We start from the raw sequence: 22,887 nt of genomic DNA on the forward strand, positions 1-22,887 counted from the left end.
CAGAATTAACCAACAAGAAAAGGTTGTCTTGCAAATGAAATCTGGGGAATACTTGTATGGCCCTTTGGATCTCCATTAATTAGACTTTGTTTTCTGCTTAATCTGGAACATACTGGCAGATGTTGAATTGTATTGCAGCAAATGATTTTGTAAATAAATTATTTGTTGCTGGCTTTCTTTTTCTTCTCCTAGTCATGTTGGTTAAACTTTGAACCTTTTCCGTAACATAGTCCTTAAATTTTCAGTAAAAACCTTTTTAAGAGATTACTGTACAATAGTTGCTGTACTAAATTTAAACTAAAAGTTGAATTTAGGATTTTTAAAAGCCTGATTAACAAAGGAATAATTACTGAACTTATTTATTAAAAGGGAAAATGTGGAAGAAAGGTAAATTTCCCATTTCACTGACATGGTGCTGGCAGTCTATTTTTGCAGGTCACTCAGGCCCTAGTGACCAGAGAGCATTTTGTTTCAGCTAGAAAGTGTGTAAATCTCCATGAGTTTAATTATGCACTTTTATCTCCTCTATATGCCTGTGGAATGTGTTTGCTGTAAGAGTAAAGCACTTTTCTGGGGCTTCAGTATTTTGAAATTGAATGAGGATGGCCACATTGTCTGTCTGTCTGCTCATCTCTCAGTCCTACACTCTTTCTGTCAGCTTGCCTATTCATACTGAATTACATCTACTTTCACATGAAGATTGAGTGAAGCTGATGAAATCAGTCATCTGTAAACGATGACTAAGTTTGATTACGTTGTTTCTGACAACATCATTTCTTTACAGATGTCAAGTTTGTACCATAAGCTTCAAGTGAATTATGACTGCCATTGTTTAATTGCAGTTGTTAGCCTGTTCATTATTCCGGCTGCTGTTTAAGAAACACTTCTTGTCTGTTGTCTTGTAGGCAAGAGTGGATTGTTGTTCTAAGAATGTAGAGGATAACTGTCAGAGCATTACATGTCCAGCATTATGAGGAATATATAGCACTTTGAGTACCAGATGTGAGCCATAGATGTTAAAGTAGCAGCCAAAGTTCATTTGGGAGTTTTAGTAAGCAAATATCCCCACTAGTGAAGTAGGATCATTTTTCATACCATGTTTCTTCCTCCAATGGGGCCTACTCAGACCTCATGCTCTCCCTAAATCATTAAATTGGGTCTTTCTTGATCATTCAAAGGTCATGGTGCCTAATGTGTGTTAATGTGATGGAAGTGTCAGATGCAATTAGTTTCAGTAGTAAAACATGGCTTTATAGCCCTAAATGCAATAAATTAAAATGTGCTGAAGACTGCTGTAGTCAGGGAAATTTCTGCATCATTAAGGTTTGATGGGGAAGTTCATGTCCTCATCGGGTAGGAATTGGGAGCACTGGGTAGAACGTAGTAGGATATGCTTCACCTCTGTTGTTGCTATTACTGCTCGTTTAAGAGATGATGTATCAAATGAATGTATAACCTCGAAATTCCACTTTCCCTCTTGGGGAAAGCCAGGCAGTAGAATTTTACATTGCTTGTATATCCTCTTCGTTAATATCTTTCTGCTGAGAGAATTCCAAGGCACATGTTAGGCTTCAAAACATCTTTAATCTTTAAAGTTGCGAAGGGTGCTTACTGTCAGGAACAGAACTGGGTTTGTATAGCTTGCTATGGAAACTCCAAACTTCTGCCATGAAAAAACAGCTATAAATAGCTGTAGATGATAGAAGTGGGTAACCCAGGAGGGAGTGATAAAACTGACTAAATTGGTGTGTTCCGTAATTGCTCTAATGAAGCAAGATTTTACAATTAACTGTGACTGTATCTATTTCTTGTCCATAAGCAGGGGGAAAAAGCCCCACGAGCACATAAGCAGGAGAGACACCGATCAATTTTAATTGTAGCTTCTGGTAGTTCTGCTGTTGAAAGACAAAAACCAGTGCCTAACTGTGGTAAAAATAATGATAAACCAAAGGCCCGCCTGTACAAGCTCACTTACCTTTACAGTGTATCCTGAATTGTTGAAAACTTAGATGACATTTACAGGAACAAGTATTTCAATAGCAAGGAAGCAAAACAATTTTCCCCTATGAAAAGTGATCCTTCTGGGAATAATATTGCCCTCTTAAGTGGCAATTTGGTGGTTTTAACAGTCTTGTATTATTCATGGGGAGTCATCTCTTGTGGGTTGTGATTTCTGAATGGAAAAAGAGGCTTCCTCTTCTCTGAGGAGAAGGAAGAGACTGTGTGAATTGGTTTGTACGTAAGAGAAGCTGGCCGAAATTTGTGTGTCTGGCTTTTTCTGACAGAGGAATCCTTTTTGACTGGTTGAGCTTAAAAAGAAAACCTCCATGAAAGACTTGAAATCTGGCAGAGATAGTGAGGAGAAGTGAGCAAAATTCTCACAGTTGTTCTTATCTCGGTGCCATGCAGTTTTCAAGGGAAATATGCTGAAAAACACCAATGATGCAAATAATGGGAAGCATATTTAATTCCTAGGCAAAGACATCTAAAAATAGTAGGCAGCAATAGACAAATCAGAAGAGTGAGACTGAAACATGTAAATGCCATAGCAGTCCCTATGGGAGCAGGTAATCAAATGTATAAACATGAGCTCAGAGAGTGCTGATTAGGAGATGGAAGCAAAGGGCAGATGGAACTGAAGGTATAATTTGAGAGTGAACATAGAATTGAACTTGACTATATAATTCAACACTGCTTTTGCTTTCGCATCTTCTACCAACAAAATAAAATGTGTTTCTTTGATCACCGACTTGATCCTTGGGAAGAGGTAGAAATCACAAGAAGCCAGGTCTGGTGAATAGGGTGGGTGCTCAAGCACAGTGACATTGTTCTTAGATAAAAACTGCTTCACAGATAGAGTGTTGTGGGCTGGCACATTGCCTTGATGCTCATTCACTCTTGCGCACTGACATTTTCTAACCAAGGGTAAGAAAATGTCTCTATTTGAACATATGTCCGATCGTACTCAGAGAAGTGATCGAACTTAGCCTTGTCTCACTGTGACACGTTAAAACATGTTCCATAAACAGCTCTTTGGCTCTCCTCTACCACTCTTGGCTCCCAGTTAGTCTCAGTTTTTGTGTGTCAGAATTTGTATGTACAAGTAATTTGCAAAATTACTGAACTGATTTGTCGTTACAGTGATTTTATTTCTGTGCTGTTGGTTGGGTTTTGCGTTTGGGTTCGATGTTTTTTTTGCCATAATGTGTTTTAAGGTTTTTCATTTAAAAGAAAAGATTACTAGCTAAGGAATGGAAAATATATGATCGTGATCGCTCTTTGTTTATGATAAGAGAAGTTATTGGCAGTCCTTTCTGCACACGTGAATAGAGTTGAGCATGCTTTCCCACTGAGTTGGCACACATTCTCATCATCTCTTCTTTTCTAGGCAGAGAAATCAAGGCACAGAATGAGTAAATATCTTATCCGTGCCTTCTGCAGTGACATTGGTGGGACTGGGAATGCAGTTCACTCTCTAAATCTGACCTGTGCACAACCAGTCCTGCAGCATTTCCTAAGTTTCAGTTGAAATGTCCTCACTAAACTTGGGTTATCCAATGCCTGATCAGTTATAATATTGTTATCTGCAGTTCCAGAAATGGCTGTTGTTCTGCTGGGACTCAAAGACTGAGATTGTGACCAAGTAGGGTAGGTTTGATGGTTTGAGAGATGGTTTCACCTCCAAACAGCTGGATGTGTCGTTCATAAGACTAGATACCTCACATTCAGAAATGTCCCATATCATAAATGTACATTTTTAAGCTCGCTATTATACTAATACTTCCTACCAAATAATTCCCCACATGAAAAGTATATTGATAAAAAACATGAATATACGACCACATTCTAATACGACTGTGGAAAAAGTCCCCTGAGGAAAAAACTACATCTGTATCTTAATGACAAAGGAATCATTAATGCCATCCTGTTCAGGGGATTGGCACCCATTTGTAAAGTTCTTTACTTGTTAATTTTTGACACAGTTTTCTGTGTGAAAGATAACATCTCTTTCCCTGTTGAGTCACATCATAAAATACCCCAACTGAGTCCCTTTTTCCATGTCCACAGACTAAGAGGCTGATGAAAAGTAAAGGAAAATGTAAATCTTGCTGTCTGTAGGCTGAGAGGTTATTGTGCAGGAGTCCAGCACAACTGAAACATGTTAAGGAGTCTATAAATCCAAAGAAGTTGACATCTGTTTGCCTAAAAACCTGACCTTGCAGCTTCTTATGAGACAGATTCGCCGAGCTCTTTCAATTTAATGTGAACTGCACAGAAAATATTGCAGTTTGCTTATGCTTTTACTTACTTAGAGGAGCCTTTCCTAGTTAAAGTTTACGTTATTCTAAACATACTGTGTGTTTCCAATCCTGGGCTGCAGGCTGCGCCCAGGATGCTCAAAACTTGGCAAAGGTCCATTCCAAGCTTCAGAAAAAAGCTTTCTAGGAAATCTTACAGATTTCCTGGAAGGTGCTTCCATGCCCATGTTACTATTTTGACTTTGATCCTTTTGTGATAAAAGTTGAATTCAAACAGCCGTGCTGATCTGGAGGTCATTAGCTAAGGTTCGCTGGTTTGCCCTCTCTGTGACCAAATGGGATATTGTTTTTGGTATTAGATGTTTTTAAACCTCATCAGCTATTAGTCTGGCACAGCAGAATGAGTTGCCTGGTTGTAGCCTTCCCATTTTCCTCACTTCAGTACATGCTGCGCAACAACAATACTATTATTTTTATTTCTTGTAAGAAATCAAGATTGCAAAGGGAAACCCAAAACTGCAAAGGGAAAAGCAAACCAGAGGTTCGAATGAGGCACAGAAATGATTTTTAAATCTGCTCCTCTTAGGGCTGTGTTTTGGCACCCTGACTCTTGGCCAGCTTATGTCTCTGTTCAGCAGAAGGAATTATTCAAGCAATCTGTGCTAAGACTCGTCAAAGTCTAAATTAAAATGCAGCTATCTTATCATGGCTGTGTCCTAGGCTTTTACAGCATCTTTCCTGTTAGTAAACTAGGGAAGGGGAGGAGACATTTATTTTCTTAATTTTTGAGATTATTGATTACGTAGTTTATATCTTTTACATCTTTTCATCTATGAAATGAACATTTTATATTATTTGTGTCTCAAGGGGGAAAAAAATGTAGGTGAGAAGATGGCTGCCACAAAAGGACAGTGCCTTTAGCTTAATTGTCTTTTGAGACAATGTAAGCTTACTTCTCTTTTTAATTGGTTGCATTTATCATCCTGATTTGATGCATGTCTCTTAATCCAGGGAATCTCCACAGAACAGTACCTGATTTTTGTCCCACGGCTCCTAGCTGTATTGCATTTTATTACAATCACCTCCATCATAAGAAAAACTCTTAATTATGCTCAAAATGCTTTGAAGTTGAAATCAGCACTGTAATGAGTCAATGTATATATGGTATTTTTCCCAAATGGCACAGAAAAGCAAATATACAAGGCGATGTGGGAACATATAGTGCGACATACCTTGAAGAGTTTAGTTATTTCAAGGAGCAGAACTGTTGACTAGAATTCAGATATGTAAATTAAAGTTCTTGTGCTGCAGCTGACTGGCTGAGTGACTTTGGGGAATACCCTTATTCTTTTTGCCCCCTTTAATAAAAAAGGAATCTGACCAGAGAGAGGCCAGCACACTGAGGCTTAAATCATATTTTCACAAAGTGCCTAGCGATCATCTAAGGAAGGGTGTGTGTAAATGTGATTATTTATTATTTCATCATTTTAATCTTTTGAAGTGCATGAGAGTTGCTAAATTCTGTCAGCTTGGATGCATGTAGTAAAATTAAAGATGCATTTGCCTAAATAGCAGCAATATTAAGGTTGTGTCTCCGTAACGCCAAGGGAGTTGGGCAAAATTTAGGGTTGCAGGTGTAGCGATAGCTATCACAGAAATGTGAGCCTCAGATATTGTGCCTGAAGAGAGATTGACAGGATCTTCCAAGAGCATTAGGAATAAATATTCCATCTGAGGGTGACAGAGCGCTGGAACAGGCTGCCCAGAGAGATTGTGGAGTCTCCTCCTCTGCAGAGAATCAAACCTGCCTGGACAAGTTCCTGTGCAATCTACAGTGGGTGAATTGCTTTAGCACAGGGCTTGGACTGGATGAGCTCCAGAAGCACCTTCCAACCCTCACCATTCTGTGATGTAGCAAGCTGGTCTGCTGTGTTCACTTGATTTCTGATGTTTATTCTTTGATCTTTTAATATAAAACTAGTGTTATTTTACTCCTAAATGCAATTTGTAGTATTTTTTTTTTGTCTTGAAAACTAACTGTTTGAAAGAAAGCTTGTGGTTTTGTTGGGGAGGGTGGATAAGTGGGGCAAACTGAGTGCTAAGAAATTATTTCAAGAGATTTTACAAAGCTGATCATTACAAAAATCCTCATATAAGCTTAGCAAGACATGCTCCCTGTTGTTCAAGGGATTGCAACTTTTTAAAAGCACTCTGGCCTCAGAAGGCAACCGTTATAGCCAATACTGACAGATGGTATTAAAGACACAGGCAGGGAAGCAACATGTTTTTGATACTTTACTCCCATTACGAGCTCTCTCGGTGCATGCCTCGTGGGTTAATTACTTGAGGTCTCACAGAAGGAATCCTGGCTTCTGCTGCAGCAGCTTGTCACAAGACGTGGTAAGAAATTGCACACAATTTTGAGCTTGTAGCTTGTGAATGTGTGTCACCCTGGTAACCATTTGCACCTGCAAGCATGAGTCATAGGAGCTGAGGGACCGTAGGGTGATTTTTTTCTTTTTTTTTTTTTTTTTTTTGGTAGTCTTCAGAGCATTGGAAATTCTTTGTAGACAAAGCCATATGGAATAGAAAAGAGCTTTATTTTGACATTTAAGTTGCTTGGTGGGCATGACCAGGGTATCTTCTCTGGTCACCTCTGTGCCACTGCAGCACACATGTACGCTAGGTAAGGGTCTATCTCCTTTATTTAATCTAGGCTGTTTTAGATGACGATCGTTATATCTATATTTGATATATAGGAAAAGACAGATTTTGTCTAACTACAGCATTTCATTTTTAGGCTTGTCAGACACTTTAAAAAAAAACATAAAAATCAACCTGTTTCAAAGCTTAAGAGAGGCACTTGTCAGAAGTAAAGCGCATCGGAGCGAGTACAGGGACCATGCTGATAAGCTGATGGCTTATTCTGCAGTTATCTTTCTAATAAGAATGGTGTTTTTCCTTTAAAAAAAACCATTTGATTTGAGGAGCAGGTGCTTGTAAATTGGGTAGCTTCAGTGATTTTAGAGGGGAACTGACAATTAACACCAGCTGAGGATCTGTTCTCAAAAGTTTTACCAATGAGATATTGCTGTTTTGTTGCACCTTTCATCCCTGTGTCTCACACTGATTTGCAAACATTAATTAAGTCTCATAGCACCCCTCTGATATATGTAAGAGAGATGTGTGAAATATTCATGGCAGAACTGGAGGCATTCAAGGTTTACCCACCCCTTGCAGCCCAAGGATATTGAAGAAATGCAAAGTTACTTGAGATTATCTGCATTGGAGAATTTGTCTGTCTCTTCCTCTCTTTGTATTTGTTTGTTGACAGCCAAAATATCTATGTTTGCTCATAGCCTTATTTTTATTGCTGTAGTTTTCAACAGTTTTTTCACATGGTTGTATTTTAACTCTTTGTACTTCCTAATTTTTATATCTATAAATTTAAATAGCTGACCACTACACAAAAGGAGATCAGGTGAGTGACTACCTGTCTGCTCAAGGAAACTGCAACTTTAGTTAAAATTTATCTGGGCAAAGATTTATTATGGAACTGTAATGGGGAAAGGAAACTGTAAAGCAGAATAACTTGTTATTTTCTGATTCCACTGTATCTATAAAAAAAAATTCTCTTCTTTATATCACTGCAAGTGAGTCCACATTAGCAGTTTGAATGAATGTTTGGCTTTTGAAGTGAATCTCTGTTCTCTGTATGTTAGTTCACATCAGGAAAGGTCTTGCAGCTCAAGAACTGTGTTTCTTTCAGATGAAAATGAACTAGAAGTTGTACCCCAGTCACAAGTGGGCCTTCAGTTCATGGGACCAGATCAGAGTCCATTGAGAGAACTATGCACGGCTGTTTCATTTCCCAGATCCACTCTTGCTCTGCACTAATTGGGGCAACCCTGTGAGTCCCAAACACACCCACCTTTAACAAACTTTCCAAGTCTCAGCTTCCTGATACTTCTGAGAATGACCGGATTTTGAAGAACAAGTACAGCTTTCGTTTTGGTTCTCCTTCACCATGTGGTAGGGAGGGGATGTCAGAGTGACTTGAGTTGACCCCCTTTATATTCTTTGACATGCTTTTTTTTGTTATAATATGCTTCAGCTTTTTGGGGAGTCTGATTTGTTTACTCTCTGTGTGCTGCTGAAACTTGGATTTGTTTGGTTTTTTTAGAAAGTAATTATGTTTGGTTTCCTTTAAACTGGTTCGTATGGTGTTGTTACAGCTCTAGAATAGATAGTTTGGGTTTGACTGATTTAACCTTGCTATAGTTGAGCTGCACATATTTTCCCAACTGTAAGTGATCTCTGATTTTACATTGTTTCTCAATATAATTGAGCAAGCAGCAGGAAGGGGAAACCATGGCTACTGAAAAAAAAAAAAAAAAGGTTTTATTGGATTATTAGAACTGTCTACACAATCCACTGGACTGAGAGCTCACAAGGGTGTAGCAAAGACTATAGTGAAACTAATATAGAAGACACTGAATGATTCATTGCTTCCTATGTCTACTATAGTCTATAGAATTTATCATGACTTGCTTTGTGAACTTTGTTCACTGTATTAGTCACAAACTCCTAAACTTTCCATTTCAGGAAGCAGTTGGTATGTTGCAGTTCTTTTCTTTAGGAGTAGATGACTTTCCTAATGAAAATTGTTTTAGAAAAAAAGAAGCCATGACCTTTCATATTTTTTAGATAATTTTACATTCAGTAAGTATTTTAAGCTAGGAAACATCTCTTAATGTGCTATCTTATTCCATTGGTTTGATAAAGTTCTAAATATGGGAGGTTAATTTACTGTACAGAACACTGAAACAAAACTCCGAAAGATAGGAAAAAAAAAAGTAAGCAGGTTTTAGTAGTATTTGCCATGAAAATTCAGCGCTTTGCCTGATCATTCAATGATAAATCCATAGTGGTAACTATAAAAGAATATCACCGGCCTTTTTCATATTGATAGATCGATAATGATACTAATCTACTATTCCAGAAGGATTACAAACAGCCTGCTGGAAATGAATTGCAAATATCCTGGGTCAGAAAATTATAGCTGCAGTGTTCTATTCTAGAGGTGAGGGCAGAGTATTATCCACAAAGTACTTTGGGATTCTGGCTTGGCCTCATCTATCTCTGTAAAGGTTGGTCTAATTACAATCAAGTGCTGTTCTCCCATCTTGGAAGTGTCAGGTGATTCTACTGAGAAGGATATATTGGGAAAGGCATCAGAATTCATATCATAGACCCAGGGATGTGCTGCAAAATGTTCTGCTGAGTCACCCTGGTAGCCTGCTCAACCTTCCCTAATCAGAAGGAAAACCAAACTATCCAGCCTGGCAGGCTACAGTGGCGCCTTGAGAGCAGCTTTGTGTGGCAGAGAAGAAGGAACAAAATGTGGTGTTTCACCACTGAACCTCTTGGAAGTGGAAGATTTAAACCAGCTTAGAGCATCGCAACCTTCCAGCTCCCTAGAATACTGAAGAGGCTGTTACCTAAGCAAGCATTAGGCAGAGAAGTGCAAATCAAATATATTTTGTAGCTGGTGAACTTAAACAGGAAAAAGATGGAAAATTTGAATTTCTAGTCAGGTACACAAGATAGGCATATTGTTGTGTTGTGACATAATCATTAATTTGAAAAATACAAGTGTTGTGTTTGGATCTTATCTAGTTAGGATCATCTCCCTCTTTAGTTACTACTGTATTTTAAGAAGGCAATTTTTCAACTCTCTGCTAATGTAATTTATCACTTACGTTCAGGGCTCTGACAAGATACCAGCTCTTGTGTTATGCATAATAATTGCTGCTGCCCTCTGGGTTTACTCTCAGTGTTCTTTCTATAGCTACTTTTGCTTCCAGATCTGCTTTTTTGTGGAAGATATTATAATGAAACAGAAGTGTCTTAATTTTGCATTATATACAATTTATACAGCTTATGATTTTCCTTTTTATTAAATGAGAAATACAGAGACTTGGTGTAAACTGTATTACATCCTTAAAATGAAAAATGTAAATTTGATGTATTAGCTGGCTAGAGGAATTACATGTAACAGGGTAATTCATTAGGGATCAGGCAAAAAAATTTTGGCAATTAGGTCTCTGATTAAAAGCTGTTTACCTGCTGGTGACACCTCAATGCATAATTAAGGCAGATTCTTAACAGACTTCAGTTTATGTTGAAAGACTACAAATACTCAGTATCTGAGAATTTTGTTCACATGGTTCTTCATTGTAGGCTTCTTCGGCCCTTTCGTGATCCGAAGGATAAAGAAGGCATAATAATAATGTAATTTAGCCACAGTTAGAGTTCTAAGCCTAATTTATCAACCTGAGAATCTCTGTCTAATGAATTATCCAACTGTCAATGTTTACCAATTATAATTTGTAGTTGCACTTAAATTTGAGAGGTCTGAAAATTAAAACACAGCTCAGTTTTGATACATTGGTAACCCAAAAGCAGTCAGCTAGAGTAAGCGTGGGATATTTGCTATCCTTTTGGCTCTAGGATTTACCACTGCAATTCTTTCGGAGCAGCTTAGTTTCATTGCCACACAGGCAGGTTCCATGTTGCAGAATCTTTATTCAAAAGCAATATTCATGCAAAACATTGCTTGCAAGGAGTTGTATGAAGGGAAGCTCTTCATCTGAGTTCTTATTAGTTATAAAACCTTAAAGAAAACCGGAGTGGATTCTTTCCATGCATCTTTTAGAAGGGAACACACAGCAGTTCTGGATCCTATGGATGATGGGTAATTAAAATTCTTTTGGATTCTTATTGTGTCAGATTTTCACTCAGAGAGAATTTACAACATCTCTGCATATTGCTGAAAGTGAAGTTCTCATGTTAGTACATCAGAGATCCAGAAATAATTGCAGTCCCATTATGAATATGAACATCCAGATGGGATTTAAATCCCAGCAATGCAGCGCAAAGGGTAATGTGTTAAAGTGGAATTCTGATTAGTGAACTGAACTTCCATACTGTAGTAGGTACAAAATACCTAGCTGGAAATTAAAGGAGTAGGAGAAGGAAATAAAGTTTTTAAGAACATGGTCTGGAAAATTATAAGTGTGTTTGTTTAGGAAGATATTTTTAATGAAGTGCCTAATACCTTAGTTGTACCAAATCATTTTTCTGCAGCTTCCATAATAAAGGTTAGGAATACTCTAATCTCATTTCTTGAATTTGATGGCATAGATACATATGTTGGCTTGACGAGTTGTTGCATAGCACCTTTGAGTCTTCTGACATTTATTAACTCTGTGCTGCAACTGAAACAAAATTGTGCCCAAGTTTTGCATGGCAAAATTTTGCCTGAAGTGTTCAGGTTGAATTTCTTCTACAAGATGTGTCTACAGAGTTGTGGCCACAAATACATTCCTAATTAAAATGTAATAACTGATATCTTTGCATGATATTGGTGGATGTGCATATGCCAGCCAACACTCACTGTTATCAACTGGGAAGGTTTAGAAGACAGTCTTCTTTATTGGTGCATTCAATTAATCTTTCCATGTTATCAACTAGGACCACTGACTACCGTGAACTGAGTTCAAAGTAATTGCTCTCTTGATAACTACAGCCATTCCTCATCATCTGACAAAGCAGGCAAAACTGACAGCATGGCCATCTAGAGGGAGAAAAAGCAAAAATGAAAGGTGACAAGCTCTGGGAAGTCTGTCCTGTATACAAGTCAACTCAGGAAATATGTAGTTCCATGGGTAGAAAAAAATGTATTTCACCTTAGAGTACATTATATACATTTAAGAATTCACAGGTAGAAAAAACCATCCAATCCAAATACGTAGTTTTAGGAAAACCTTTCATTTGATACAATTCTACTCTTGCAAGATTAGTTTCTGTTTTTTAAGTAAATAACCTCCTCACTGATAACAGGACATTGACGAAACTGCTGCTACTTTATCTCTTAATACCTATGAATTTCCTTGAGAACATACAGTTAATCCAGCCCTTCCTCTTGCGTGCTTGTGGAACTTGATTTTTTAATTTACTTCTGTTAAATTCTGCAACCTTGATTTCTGCAGCACTAATCTCATCTGGAGCTGGCATGAAGACATTTGGCTCCTAAGATCATTCATTCAGCCCCTTCTGACCTTACACCAAGTATCATTTTAAATTAATGATAGTTAAAATTCTAAAGACACAAGTTGAGGGGAAAAAAATACCTTGTGGAGGTTCTTATATTAATTTTGTTCTGTTACCTTCAAAAGTAACCATGAATGCAAATGACCTCCTAGCATATATAGAGAATATGGAATCCATTTTGTAAGACAGTAGGTACTAATCCAAATGAGGATGCTTTACTTGTTTGATATCTCCACTGGGAAAAAGAAGGGATCCAAACATCTGAGCTTGAAATAGCAAATATCAGAGACAATTGATATCTACACATTGATCGCAATTACAGTCTAGTACTGGTCTGTTTCTATGTGTGGCTAATAGTGGCTTTTAGGAACAAGTGGAAATAAACCTCATATACATCTCATCTCTTACAACGTTAATTAGCATGTAATTCATCTACTAGATGCAACTCTTCAAAGTGGGAAGTTGTTCCTCAAAATCTCTTGTGAGACAGAAGTCAGTGTTGTCCATACTCAAGGTGCAAGCAAATTACTGATAAAATTCAGCCTTTGTTATCTTGGAAAAGCTTTGTCTTGATGCTTTGAAATCAGCTAAAATGTTTCTGTTGCCAGGTTGCTGCTCTACACATTGAGATAGTGGAGTTTTTAAGGATTAATGCTAATGTAAAACAAAATCAGTGTTAGTTTCCTTATGGTTAGGGCTATGAAGTAGCATTTGGATTTCCATCTTTTCAGAACAGATATCTCCACCCTCCAGGAAGGTAGGTAATTCAGATGGATGTACTTTTTTTGTTCATAGATAATCAGTGATTCATAAACCAGGTTATGACCACTTATGCCATTGTTTCTCATATGTAGTGTCAAACAAAGAAACCAATGGGTAACTGAGGGTGTAGATTGATAACGGTGGCACCGTTACTTTCAGTGTCTTGTAAAATCACTGTTGAAATTATAATTGATGTTGTATAGTGTTATTGAAAATGGTTGATAATCAATTTTTAAAATACTGTGTACCTCATATATTGCACCTCATTTCTAGTGTATCAGAAATTTTTTAGGAAGAGGGAGACAGTACCTTCTTCACTTGAGAAGGAATTTAAATTGGATGCCAGTTTGGTTATGTAACTAAGAATAGTAGTGAGCTTTATGACTGTATCCCATGTTGTCATTGGTAGGTCACTTTACAGGGGAAAGTCCGTATATTTTGATGGGAAAATTGTACCTCTGAACAAGATTTTAATTACGGGTAAGGTGGCAGAAAATCAATTAAATGGAGTTGCTCTGGATTTCATCAGAATGAATGAGATAAGCCTGGCCCAGAGCCTGACAAATGTCTTGGAGCTGCTTGCTTCCTATTGGATGCGATACTATTTTCACTCTGTTTTTGATGAGTGTTTTCTACAGTAAACCTCCTCCTTCGGAGACATCTTTTTTGAGCTCCCCTTTATGAAGTCTAAAGGCATTCTCTCTGCCTTGTTATCTAGGTCCTGTTCCCAGTGCATAAAATTACGACATTTTATTCCTTATGTAAATGTGTAATAGAGAAGTAAATCAAATAAGAAGTAATGAGAAGATGAGCTTTGGTACTGTAGAAGGAACGCAGTATTTCAGTGAAACAAGTAACAGCCAATAACATTGCCCTGTTTTATCTTTTTGAACACATTTTACATTTCATTCCAGCGCTCTGCATTAATTCACATAATACTCCTCTTGATAACAGGTTTATTTAAAACTCATTAAAAGTTATAGAAAAATGAGATTTATGTAGAAATTTGTTCTTTGGAACTTTCTCCATTTCCCCCTTCTTCCCGTTTCCACCCCTCAGTGCGCACAGCAAAAGGTTAATACAGCAGACGTCAGACAAATTTCTCTTGTCATTACTTGACAGTATTTCTCAAAAACCTCTGTGTGAAGGAAGCAGGCGCAGCATCCACACCTGCCAAACTCCTGAGGGCTCTGAGCCTGAGGCAGGCCTGGTTGCCATTGTTGGGAACTGGGCATCACTTAAAAGCACTCCAACATGGCAGAGAGGCCTCGTGGTCCAGTGATTCTTATTTCTGAGAACTTGGTGTTTGCTGGAGGTGCCAAACCGAGAGCCCTGGAGGGAGCAACCATCAGCTGCTGTGCAGAGCTGCCCCTGCCCTGCTCCTCCACCTCTGCTCGCGCGAATACCCAAATGCCCTTCTGTGTTTGTGGATCCCCTCCAATGTCAGAAATACAGGTCTGTTTTCTCCTGCTCATTTAGTTCTTGGCCATATTCCTAATTCTTCCCAGGAGGAGGTATATGAGTAGCAGTTGTTAAACATTTTGGGATATGGATAACTGTCCATTTAAAACTGTGGGCAAAAAGCATGTATAAATTGCGTACATTAGTCATGCCTGTGTATCTAATAGCCTTTTCCTTGTAGCTGCCTCACAGCAAATCTTCCATTATTCTTCTTTTACTTACACTCTTACATATGTATTTTATGCTATAGTATGAAACTGTTTTGTAGGTGACATCTAAACAGATATCATTCTAATCTCTGCAACCCTGTACTTTAACTTGATTAATTTGTTTGCCTTATCCTATCTATCACATTTCTTGAAGTGTTTTCTGTGACACATTATGACATGGTGGTTGCCACAGGAACTGCTGCAGTTTTGAACAAGCAGCTGTGCATTTTATCCATACTCATGTATGGGCAGAGAAGCAGCAGAGGCAGCTCCACTGGGGATGAGGGTAGTGCTGTCCCTGCAGTTGAGACAGCATCGTTCTGGCTACACCTTTCTAGCTGCAACATGGCTTTGGAGTAATCTTTGCAGCATGCTTTCTGGAGGTCAGAGCATTGATGCTGTCAGCTGGCTGTAAGGAATAAACACGTTTTGCTTTTGAAATGACCAGATAGGAAGTTGTTAGCTCTCTCCTGGCAGCAGAGGTGTTCAGAGTATGTCGTCTGCAGACTATTCGGCACAGCACTCTGGGACCTCTCAGCAGGTCAGCTGTAAAAGGTCAGGCTTGTTAAGGAGCACAGAGAAGAACATTTCTCTTCAACTTGGAAGCCAGCTATTGACATTGGTGTTTCGTTGGATCATGAAGCAAGCTTGTGCTGGGCTGTTGGCATTTAACTAGGTAATCATCTTCCCCGGACTTGAGGAGAGATCATTGTGAGGCAGCTGTGTGTTGTGAATGTTCCTCTCCTCTTCCTGGGAAACCACTGTCTATTACATGTGGAATTCTTTTTCTTTACTTCTCCATTTCCATAATTTGAGGTGATCACAGCTCCTGCTTCTACTGTTTGTTACCAGCTGAAGGAGCCAGAATAGTGGGGCTTCACTGGGATAGTGTAGGCTGGTCCACTTCCTACATACATCTGTGCTACCTCCTTGACTTGCTACCTGAAAGAAATGATTCCTCACCATTTTGAAGATGGGAGGACACCCTTTGTCTCTTCATTTTTCACACTAGCTCACTGATCTCAATGAAGAAGTAAAGCAGTCCTCAGCTCTCTGCTCTGGTGAGTCCACAGTGGCCAGAGTGAAGGAGGAAACTATTTTAGGAGAGAATAAAACTGGGAAAGAGGGGAATGACTGGGGGGGAGGGGAGTGAAAAGTTAGTAGTGAGTCCATTTATGCAAGAGTTTCAAGGCGACTCTTTAGCACACGCCTGCTCTACTTGATACATTGCAGTTTTTCTCAAGTTTTCCCACTTTTGTATTTTAAGAATTTAAGTACAAACAGTTATAACAGCTACTTCTTTTCATTGTTTGGCTTGTGATGTACAAACTGTCAAACTGAAATCAGTTCTTGGTTGTTGAAGTTTTTGTATTTATTTTCTGAAAAAAAAGTACTCTTTCAGAAGTATAATAAAAAAGGAGGAGAAAAAAAGGTATTACACAGGTAGGACTGAAATAACCACTGCAGTAGAAGCTGAGCTTATCACTCCTAGACAATAGGTGTAGTGAACCAAAGTTAGTGAAAGGTCAAAGCCAGTGGTATTTTATAGAACTCCTTCAGTATGATAGTGCTTAAAAAGCAGCATTGAATCTGTAAAGAATGGTCTAGAATAGTTTAATAAATTAAGATATATTCCTGGATAAAAGAAGTTAGTTGAAGAGCTGGGTGGATCTCAGTCAGTCAGTTGTTCCTGTGCCATTGCTTCGACATATTTCCATACTTCTTGTGGCTATAGTGTGTTAGGATGTAACAATGGTGATTTATCTTTTGTTATGCAAGCTGACTGCCAGTTCTATTTCATGAAGCTGTTTTAATTATCTGCCCAGAAGAATAAAAGACAAATTACAAATCACAAAGGAGGAACAGATACTTCTGAAATTAGATTGCTTTCACTTCCACAGTCTCTGACCTGCTGTCTGTTTTGTGAGGTGAAGCAGTTGGATAGATTCTAATGTAAAAATGAGGCAATGGAAGACAGTGATATTGTACATATCTATTCAATTATTGAAGGTTCTGGATTATGTTCTCAATGGAGTTTTCTCATGTTAATAGCATGTTTCACCTCTTAAGCTCAACACTGTGCAATAAGTCTTGTAAAATCACCAGCATTTGAAAATTAATATAGAGAATGCATATGATCTTTTTTAATATAACATAGGAAATCTCTTCTTTTTGATATTCTTCACCACTAAATTTCTTTCTTACATTAAGTTGTGCATTTAGCTTTCAGTCCTGAATAACCCCATTATAAGTGAATTAATACTTAGTACAGCTGCCATTCATATCGTCTAGTGTACCTCACATTTTTCCTTTCTAATAATTCAGGTTGTATGTCTTGTGGCAAATCAGTCTACAGGTGCCTATAGAGATTGCCTAGGCAAAGAGCCCAAGAGTCCTTTCAAATAAGAGGAAGGAATAAAGAGAGACAATATGTCTAGGAGTGACTGTATAAGGTGGCTCAGAAAACAAACTAGATGAAGAGTGGGCTGCAGAGGTTTGATAAGAAGCCCAGGAACCAGCCTTGGGAACCAGTGATAATATAGGAGATGAGCTGGAGTGAGTGAAAGTGATGACAATGTGGAGGCTGAGAGAAACGCTTCAAAGAACTATTGCCCTAGGACATAGGTGAAATTGGTTTCCTTTTGCCAAAGAAATGTGGAAAGCTAAGATGGTTGGGTCTGAGATAGGGATCTCAGAAGAATCATAGTCTTGGTACCTGTTCTTCCAAAGATGGCAAAGCATGATTATAAATCAGAAAGTAATGCCATGACACAAAATTTGCAGGAGCACATCAGGCACATTCTACAAATCATTGAATCATAGAATGGTTTGGATCAGAAGTGACCTTAAAGATCATCTAGTTCCAACTCCCCTGCTATAGGCAGGGGCACCTCCCACTGGATCAGATCACCCAAACCTGTCAGTCCTAAAGTGAGCTTTTCTTGCACTTCTCCAGAGAAATTAGGTATCTTGTACACTTGCCTGAGGCAGCCCTGCAAAGCCATAAGCACAGGGTAGAGGTGATGTATTTTTTATGAGAATTAAAATATTAATAGGTAGCAGCTGAGCTAGTGAGAGACAGAAAACTGCTTTCAACCATAGAAAACCTGCTAGATAAGCAGGTTAAAAGCCCAGACCAACATATTGTGTCGGCGCGCGTGCCATTCATAAATGCTAGCATCATCCACGTGTGGGCAGGTGGCTGCAACCAAGCTTCCAATTAGCTGTCGTATCTTTCTGTCTGATGTCAGAGTCCTTCAGCTGGTTTTTGTGTTGAATTGATTTATAACTTCTTGACGTCAAGTCTAGCAGTGTGTGTGCTTTACGGGCTGTCAGTGGATGTGCCAGCAAATTTGCTAACCACATTTTGTAAAACTTTTCATTCTTAAGTTAGTTTATTTTTGTGGAAGAAGCAAATTCTGGACGATGGGAGTTGGCAAGCGCTTATTTGTTTCACTTCAACTTTAAGCTATATAAATATTTAAGGGCTTAAACCAACTACTAAGGATTTTTGCCTTTTTGTATATGTCAGTCACTATAAAAGTTTTTGCTGCTTTGAAAGTAATTAATTTTTCTCAGCTTGAAAAAGCACACACTACTTCAGTGTGGGTTTTCATGTCATTTTACTATCTTGCTAGCAAACGCTTTAGCTCAGGTGCTTATTGTAAATATGAAATTATTTTCTGAGCATCCATTTCTGATGGGCAGTTATATTGTTATTGGTTAATTGAGTATCTGGAACGAAAATGAATCTTAATGATGTGGTATTTTAGAAAGAAAACATAGATGTAAACCACATTCCATGCCGTGGCATAGGTTCAAACATTATAGATGTGTTTGTCTGCTCTTGAGGAGGACTTCAGGTTGCAGCACCTGTGCTTTTAAGGGGATTAATTCCTTTTGCTTTGATGATACATAAATAAATAAATATCTGCTATTGATTAACATATTTATTCTTCTCTTGGCATGCTTTAACTAAAGACTAAGCAGGCTTTTGGGTGGTTGCCTTGAGTTTGTCGTTTGTTTTTTGTTTTTTTTAAGTGAACTCTTAAAAAATTTAGAACTCTGTCAAAAAGTCCAGTTTTACTGATTGGTGGGAGATAGAGTATTTTTGTTACTTGTTTCTTTGTCATGTGAGAAATAGGGCTTTACTGAGACCAAGCTGTTTCTAAGTGTCCCACGGTATCAAGGAGCTGAAACCTGCTCTCTAGTTCAGCTCTACGGGTTAAACCAACTCTGTGTTGCGGGGCACCAGCCAGCCCTTTCCTACATCCTTGTTTCCTAAAAAAATTTCTCTGTAGCTTTATACCTGTATTCAGGGACATTCCTGAAAGACCTCTAAGGAGACTGGTGGTATTACATAGGCAAAGAGCTGTACTGGTAATATTGCCCTTTATTATGGGATAAAGTGCTTCTGAATAGAACCATGTGAGAAGGCTTTAAAATTCTCTCTTGAATGATTTTAATTAATCTGGTTCCTCTGAATGTTGTGATATTGTCTAAGTAATAAATGGTATTAGACCAATGTAAATAAGATAATTACTGAGAGGGGTTTGTAATTTAATTGAAAATTCATGTATGATTAAACCCCAACTTTCTGCTACATTGATTTCTTAGACATTAGTTTTAAATTGATTTTTTACAAATTTATTTCTGCTTTAATTTGTACGACCTGATTTATCATTCATGTATACTGACAAACATTTAAGGATGTATTTGAAAATCCTAAGAAGTGATGTATGAGCAACTCTACTCTTTATCCTTCTGAGTTCCAAATGAAATGCACATTTAAATAACTAAGTAGTAGGTGAGAAAAGATGCTTCAAGAAATTTCAGCACAGAAAAATGCAAGTCTGACCAAACAGCAGCTGATTTGAATGGTTTTAGTGTTTAAAATAACCAGTGTCTTCTGAAATAAAAGTAGAAGTATAAATTTTGCATTGATAGTAGCTATGAAAACTCACCATTCAACATTTTTTTTTTAAAGCCTGGCTTGGCTTTGTCATATGACAGCAGAAACATGGACTGTCCCCGGGATTGACTGAAAAAACACGGGTGGATTGTCCTGCCTCAAATGAATTGCCCTCCTCTTTAAAACCAGGTATTTTTTAAGACAGTGGTTTCTGGATACTCTGTTGAATACAAGTTGCAAAAAGAGCTACATGCTACAGATACTTACTGCAGATTTCAAAGCATGTATTCAGTGCTCAGCCACTGGAATAGCAACTCCATAGGCTCTGTTGCAAAACCTGATTTAAAATGGGAGCCAACCTTTCAAGTTTTTCCTCTTTGTTCTGCCTTTGTTCTTTCTAAATAAAGTTGACAGAAAGGCTCAAAGATGAGAATAGTTGTTTCTCATTCCTACCCAGTTATTGGCCTTTCTGCCAGCTGTAAACACACTGACTGGCTGCAGGTACAAATACATGTGGTATGCAGGTATGTAGGCACGTATGTACGGGCCTAACAAACAGCTTCGTTAAAGTCCTGGTAACCAAATTTCCACTAGGCACTGTTATGTAGATTTGTACTTATTCTTCTGCTGGAAAACTTTCCAATCTCTAATTCCCAGAAGAAAATCTTTTCTAAAACCAACGAGTTCTTCCAGCTCAGAAGTACAAGCTTTGTAGGTGTTTTACTCTGAGATAGAAAAAGTTATTACGGAAATCATAGTAAGTCACAGCAGAGCAGATGTTAAGCCCATGGTGCAAAATCATAAAATACAATGAGTTATATCTTTTGAAGTCTGCTACATCTCTAGTATCTGCAAGGCTTCTGGTACAATTGCATGTCTTCAGAAAGCCTTATTTAAAAACAGTACTCTATTGGAGACAGCTTTGTAGCTATGCCGGTTTGCTTTGGTTTGTTCACCAAGGGCAATTCACTGACTTGGACCCACGGATAGTTTAGCAATCAGTGAATGGCTCAAACCCCACTGCTATTGAGGAAAAGGTATCTTGTTCTTGTAATATCAATTTCATTTAAAAGCGTAGGAGGCTTTCTAGGAGAGTACTTTCATTTTCCATAATTTCTGCTTTGCTCCATGGTAACGTTGACTCGTTATGGTAACTCATGGAAACTCATGGCTGAGTTGTTTATTGAGACCAAGAGCACATGCATCAAGCATGTTTCTTTATGGGGTGGCTGCAATGCTCTCAGTCTGTTTCTTTGAATTTCCGTAGTTTCTTGCTGCATGTAAACTGTCAGCAAGTGCTGTTTCTGTAAGAAATCATAGTTGATTTATGTAATACTTCAATGCCCAGTGCTCTTTAAAAAGAGGATGTGAATTTTAGCTTTAAAACAAATAGGAAACCTATTCCCATTAACTCTTCCACCTGTGTGCACACACAGATAGATGTGTGCTATATTTCTTAAGAAGGTGGAGAGGTGATGGTATTTGAAAGAAAAGAAGTGGGAGAGGTAATTTTTAAAAAAAATCAGGGAGAGGAATACATATCTTCATCAGTTTTATGCCCCAGATTGTCATCTTGATTCACTTCTCTTTAGTGGCGGTGTTCACACCATTGCACATCTACTGCACTTGCTATTCTGATCAGTCCTATTGTGTGTTAATTTTTTCTAAAATATTTCTTTCCAGGCATGTAAATGGACACCTTTCAAAGCCCAAAATAGTCAGTGGTTAGTCAATGCCTTTAAGTAAAACACTTCAGATAGTGAAGGGGAGATGGTCCAGAAGATCTAAAGATGTCACTGTAAGAACCCCTCTGTTTATTTGTATTTGCATGTGTGTAACCATTTTAAGTGTATGCATTTACATATACTTTAGAGAAGAGCAACTAACATGTATCAATGTATCAATAAGTATCAATGTATACTTGGTAGAAATACACAAGTTTATGCTAGAGGAGACAAGCTCCTCATAGGCATTAAATGTGCTAATCAGCTTATTAGTCACAGAACTTTACCTACACTAGTTTAAGCAAGGATAGAGTCAAAGATTTTCCGGTGGGATTCATGATTTCTCTTTCTTGTCAATTTTCTTATAAATACTGGTGTTTTCTTGTAATAAGTTGATTAAAAAAAACAAACAGTAACGTCTTCAGATATACTTTTATATCCTTGGGACTTGAAAATTCTCTGTTCCGAAATTATTCGGGAGTGTCTGAAGGAAATCGATTCACCCTGAGACAAGGAGACCATTCATTCTTCCCTCAGTCTGATGGATAAATTTCCAGAAAGGGCCTCTGGGAGCTCCTCTGGATCACCCTCTGGCTTATCAATTACAGTAAGTAACTGATCTTGTTTGATGTAGTGGTATCAGTGCTTTTTCATGTGATCTGTCATGATGAAATTCACGGCTGCTAAGGATACATCTTGAAAGGTCGGGCCCTCTACTGGTGCTAGATGAGTCATGGAAATCAGAAAAAATTAATTTGCTACTTAAGCTGTTTCTACCTGTAATGGAGTGGAGGCTGTCTCTCTATTTTTTACAGGACTAGGAAACACAGTTGTGCTTATTACTTGTCTCAGAAGTCCCATTTATGAGTAATTCCTTTTTTCTGATCAGGCAGTCTGGCATGTACAAGCACGTTGTGTCTGTCCACCCACACTTTGTCCTTTCTGTCTTCATCTGAAATACTTTGGAGCTTAGTAACACAAAACTGATAAACAAATAATATGCTACAAGTGGGGAAATATACTGCTCAGTATATGCGTTGGTTGCTGCTGCTTTACAAATGCTTTACCAAGGACAACTCATAAACTAAGAGATTTTCAGTATTGTTTTAATATTTCCCAGCTCTTTATGCTAAACTATGTGTATTCTCATTCAAGGTAAAGTATTGGGGTGATATAACAGTTTTATTCCATTGAAGGAGAAAAATAGGAAAGCTATTACCAATATATTACCGAAAATAAAACATACACCTGGCTTTTTCTGTAACAGTTCTGTCCTCGCAATATACACAGTATCCCTAACTGTCAAATGTATTTGTACATTTTTGAAAGTTTAAAATATCATAGACTCATAGAATGGGTTGGGTTGGAAAGGACTTTAAGGATCATCCAGTTCCAACCCCCCTGCCATGGGCAGGGACATCTTCCACTGAATCAGGAAAAAAAAA

At 38.1% G+C, this 22,887-nt stretch overlaps 1 long non-coding RNA gene across 2 annotated transcripts in view; it reads left to right on the plus strand.

The window, feature by feature from the left end:
- Positions 1 to 22,887, plus strand: part of LOC128852721 (uncharacterized) — a 75,230-nt gene that overhangs the window by 25,661 nt on the left and 26,682 nt on the right. The window contains exons 1-4 of one of the 2 annotated variants that reach the window (XR_008450731.1): positions 6,831 to 6,945; positions 19,794 to 19,907; positions 21,402 to 21,516; positions 21,868 to 22,049. This is a non-coding gene — a long non-coding RNA (uncharacterized LOC128852721). Of the gene's footprint in view, positions 1 to 6,830; positions 6,946 to 19,793; positions 19,908 to 21,401; positions 21,517 to 21,867; positions 22,050 to 22,887 lie in introns of those variants that run through there. The other variant, XR_008450730.1, reaches the window with a different exon arrangement.

The sequence above is a fragment of the Cuculus canorus genome, chromosome 7, assembly GCF_017976375.1.
Source record: "Cuculus canorus isolate bCucCan1 chromosome 7, bCucCan1.pri, whole genome shotgun sequence".
Lineage (NCBI taxonomy): Eukaryota > Metazoa > Chordata > Aves > Cuculiformes > Cuculidae > Cuculus > Cuculus canorus.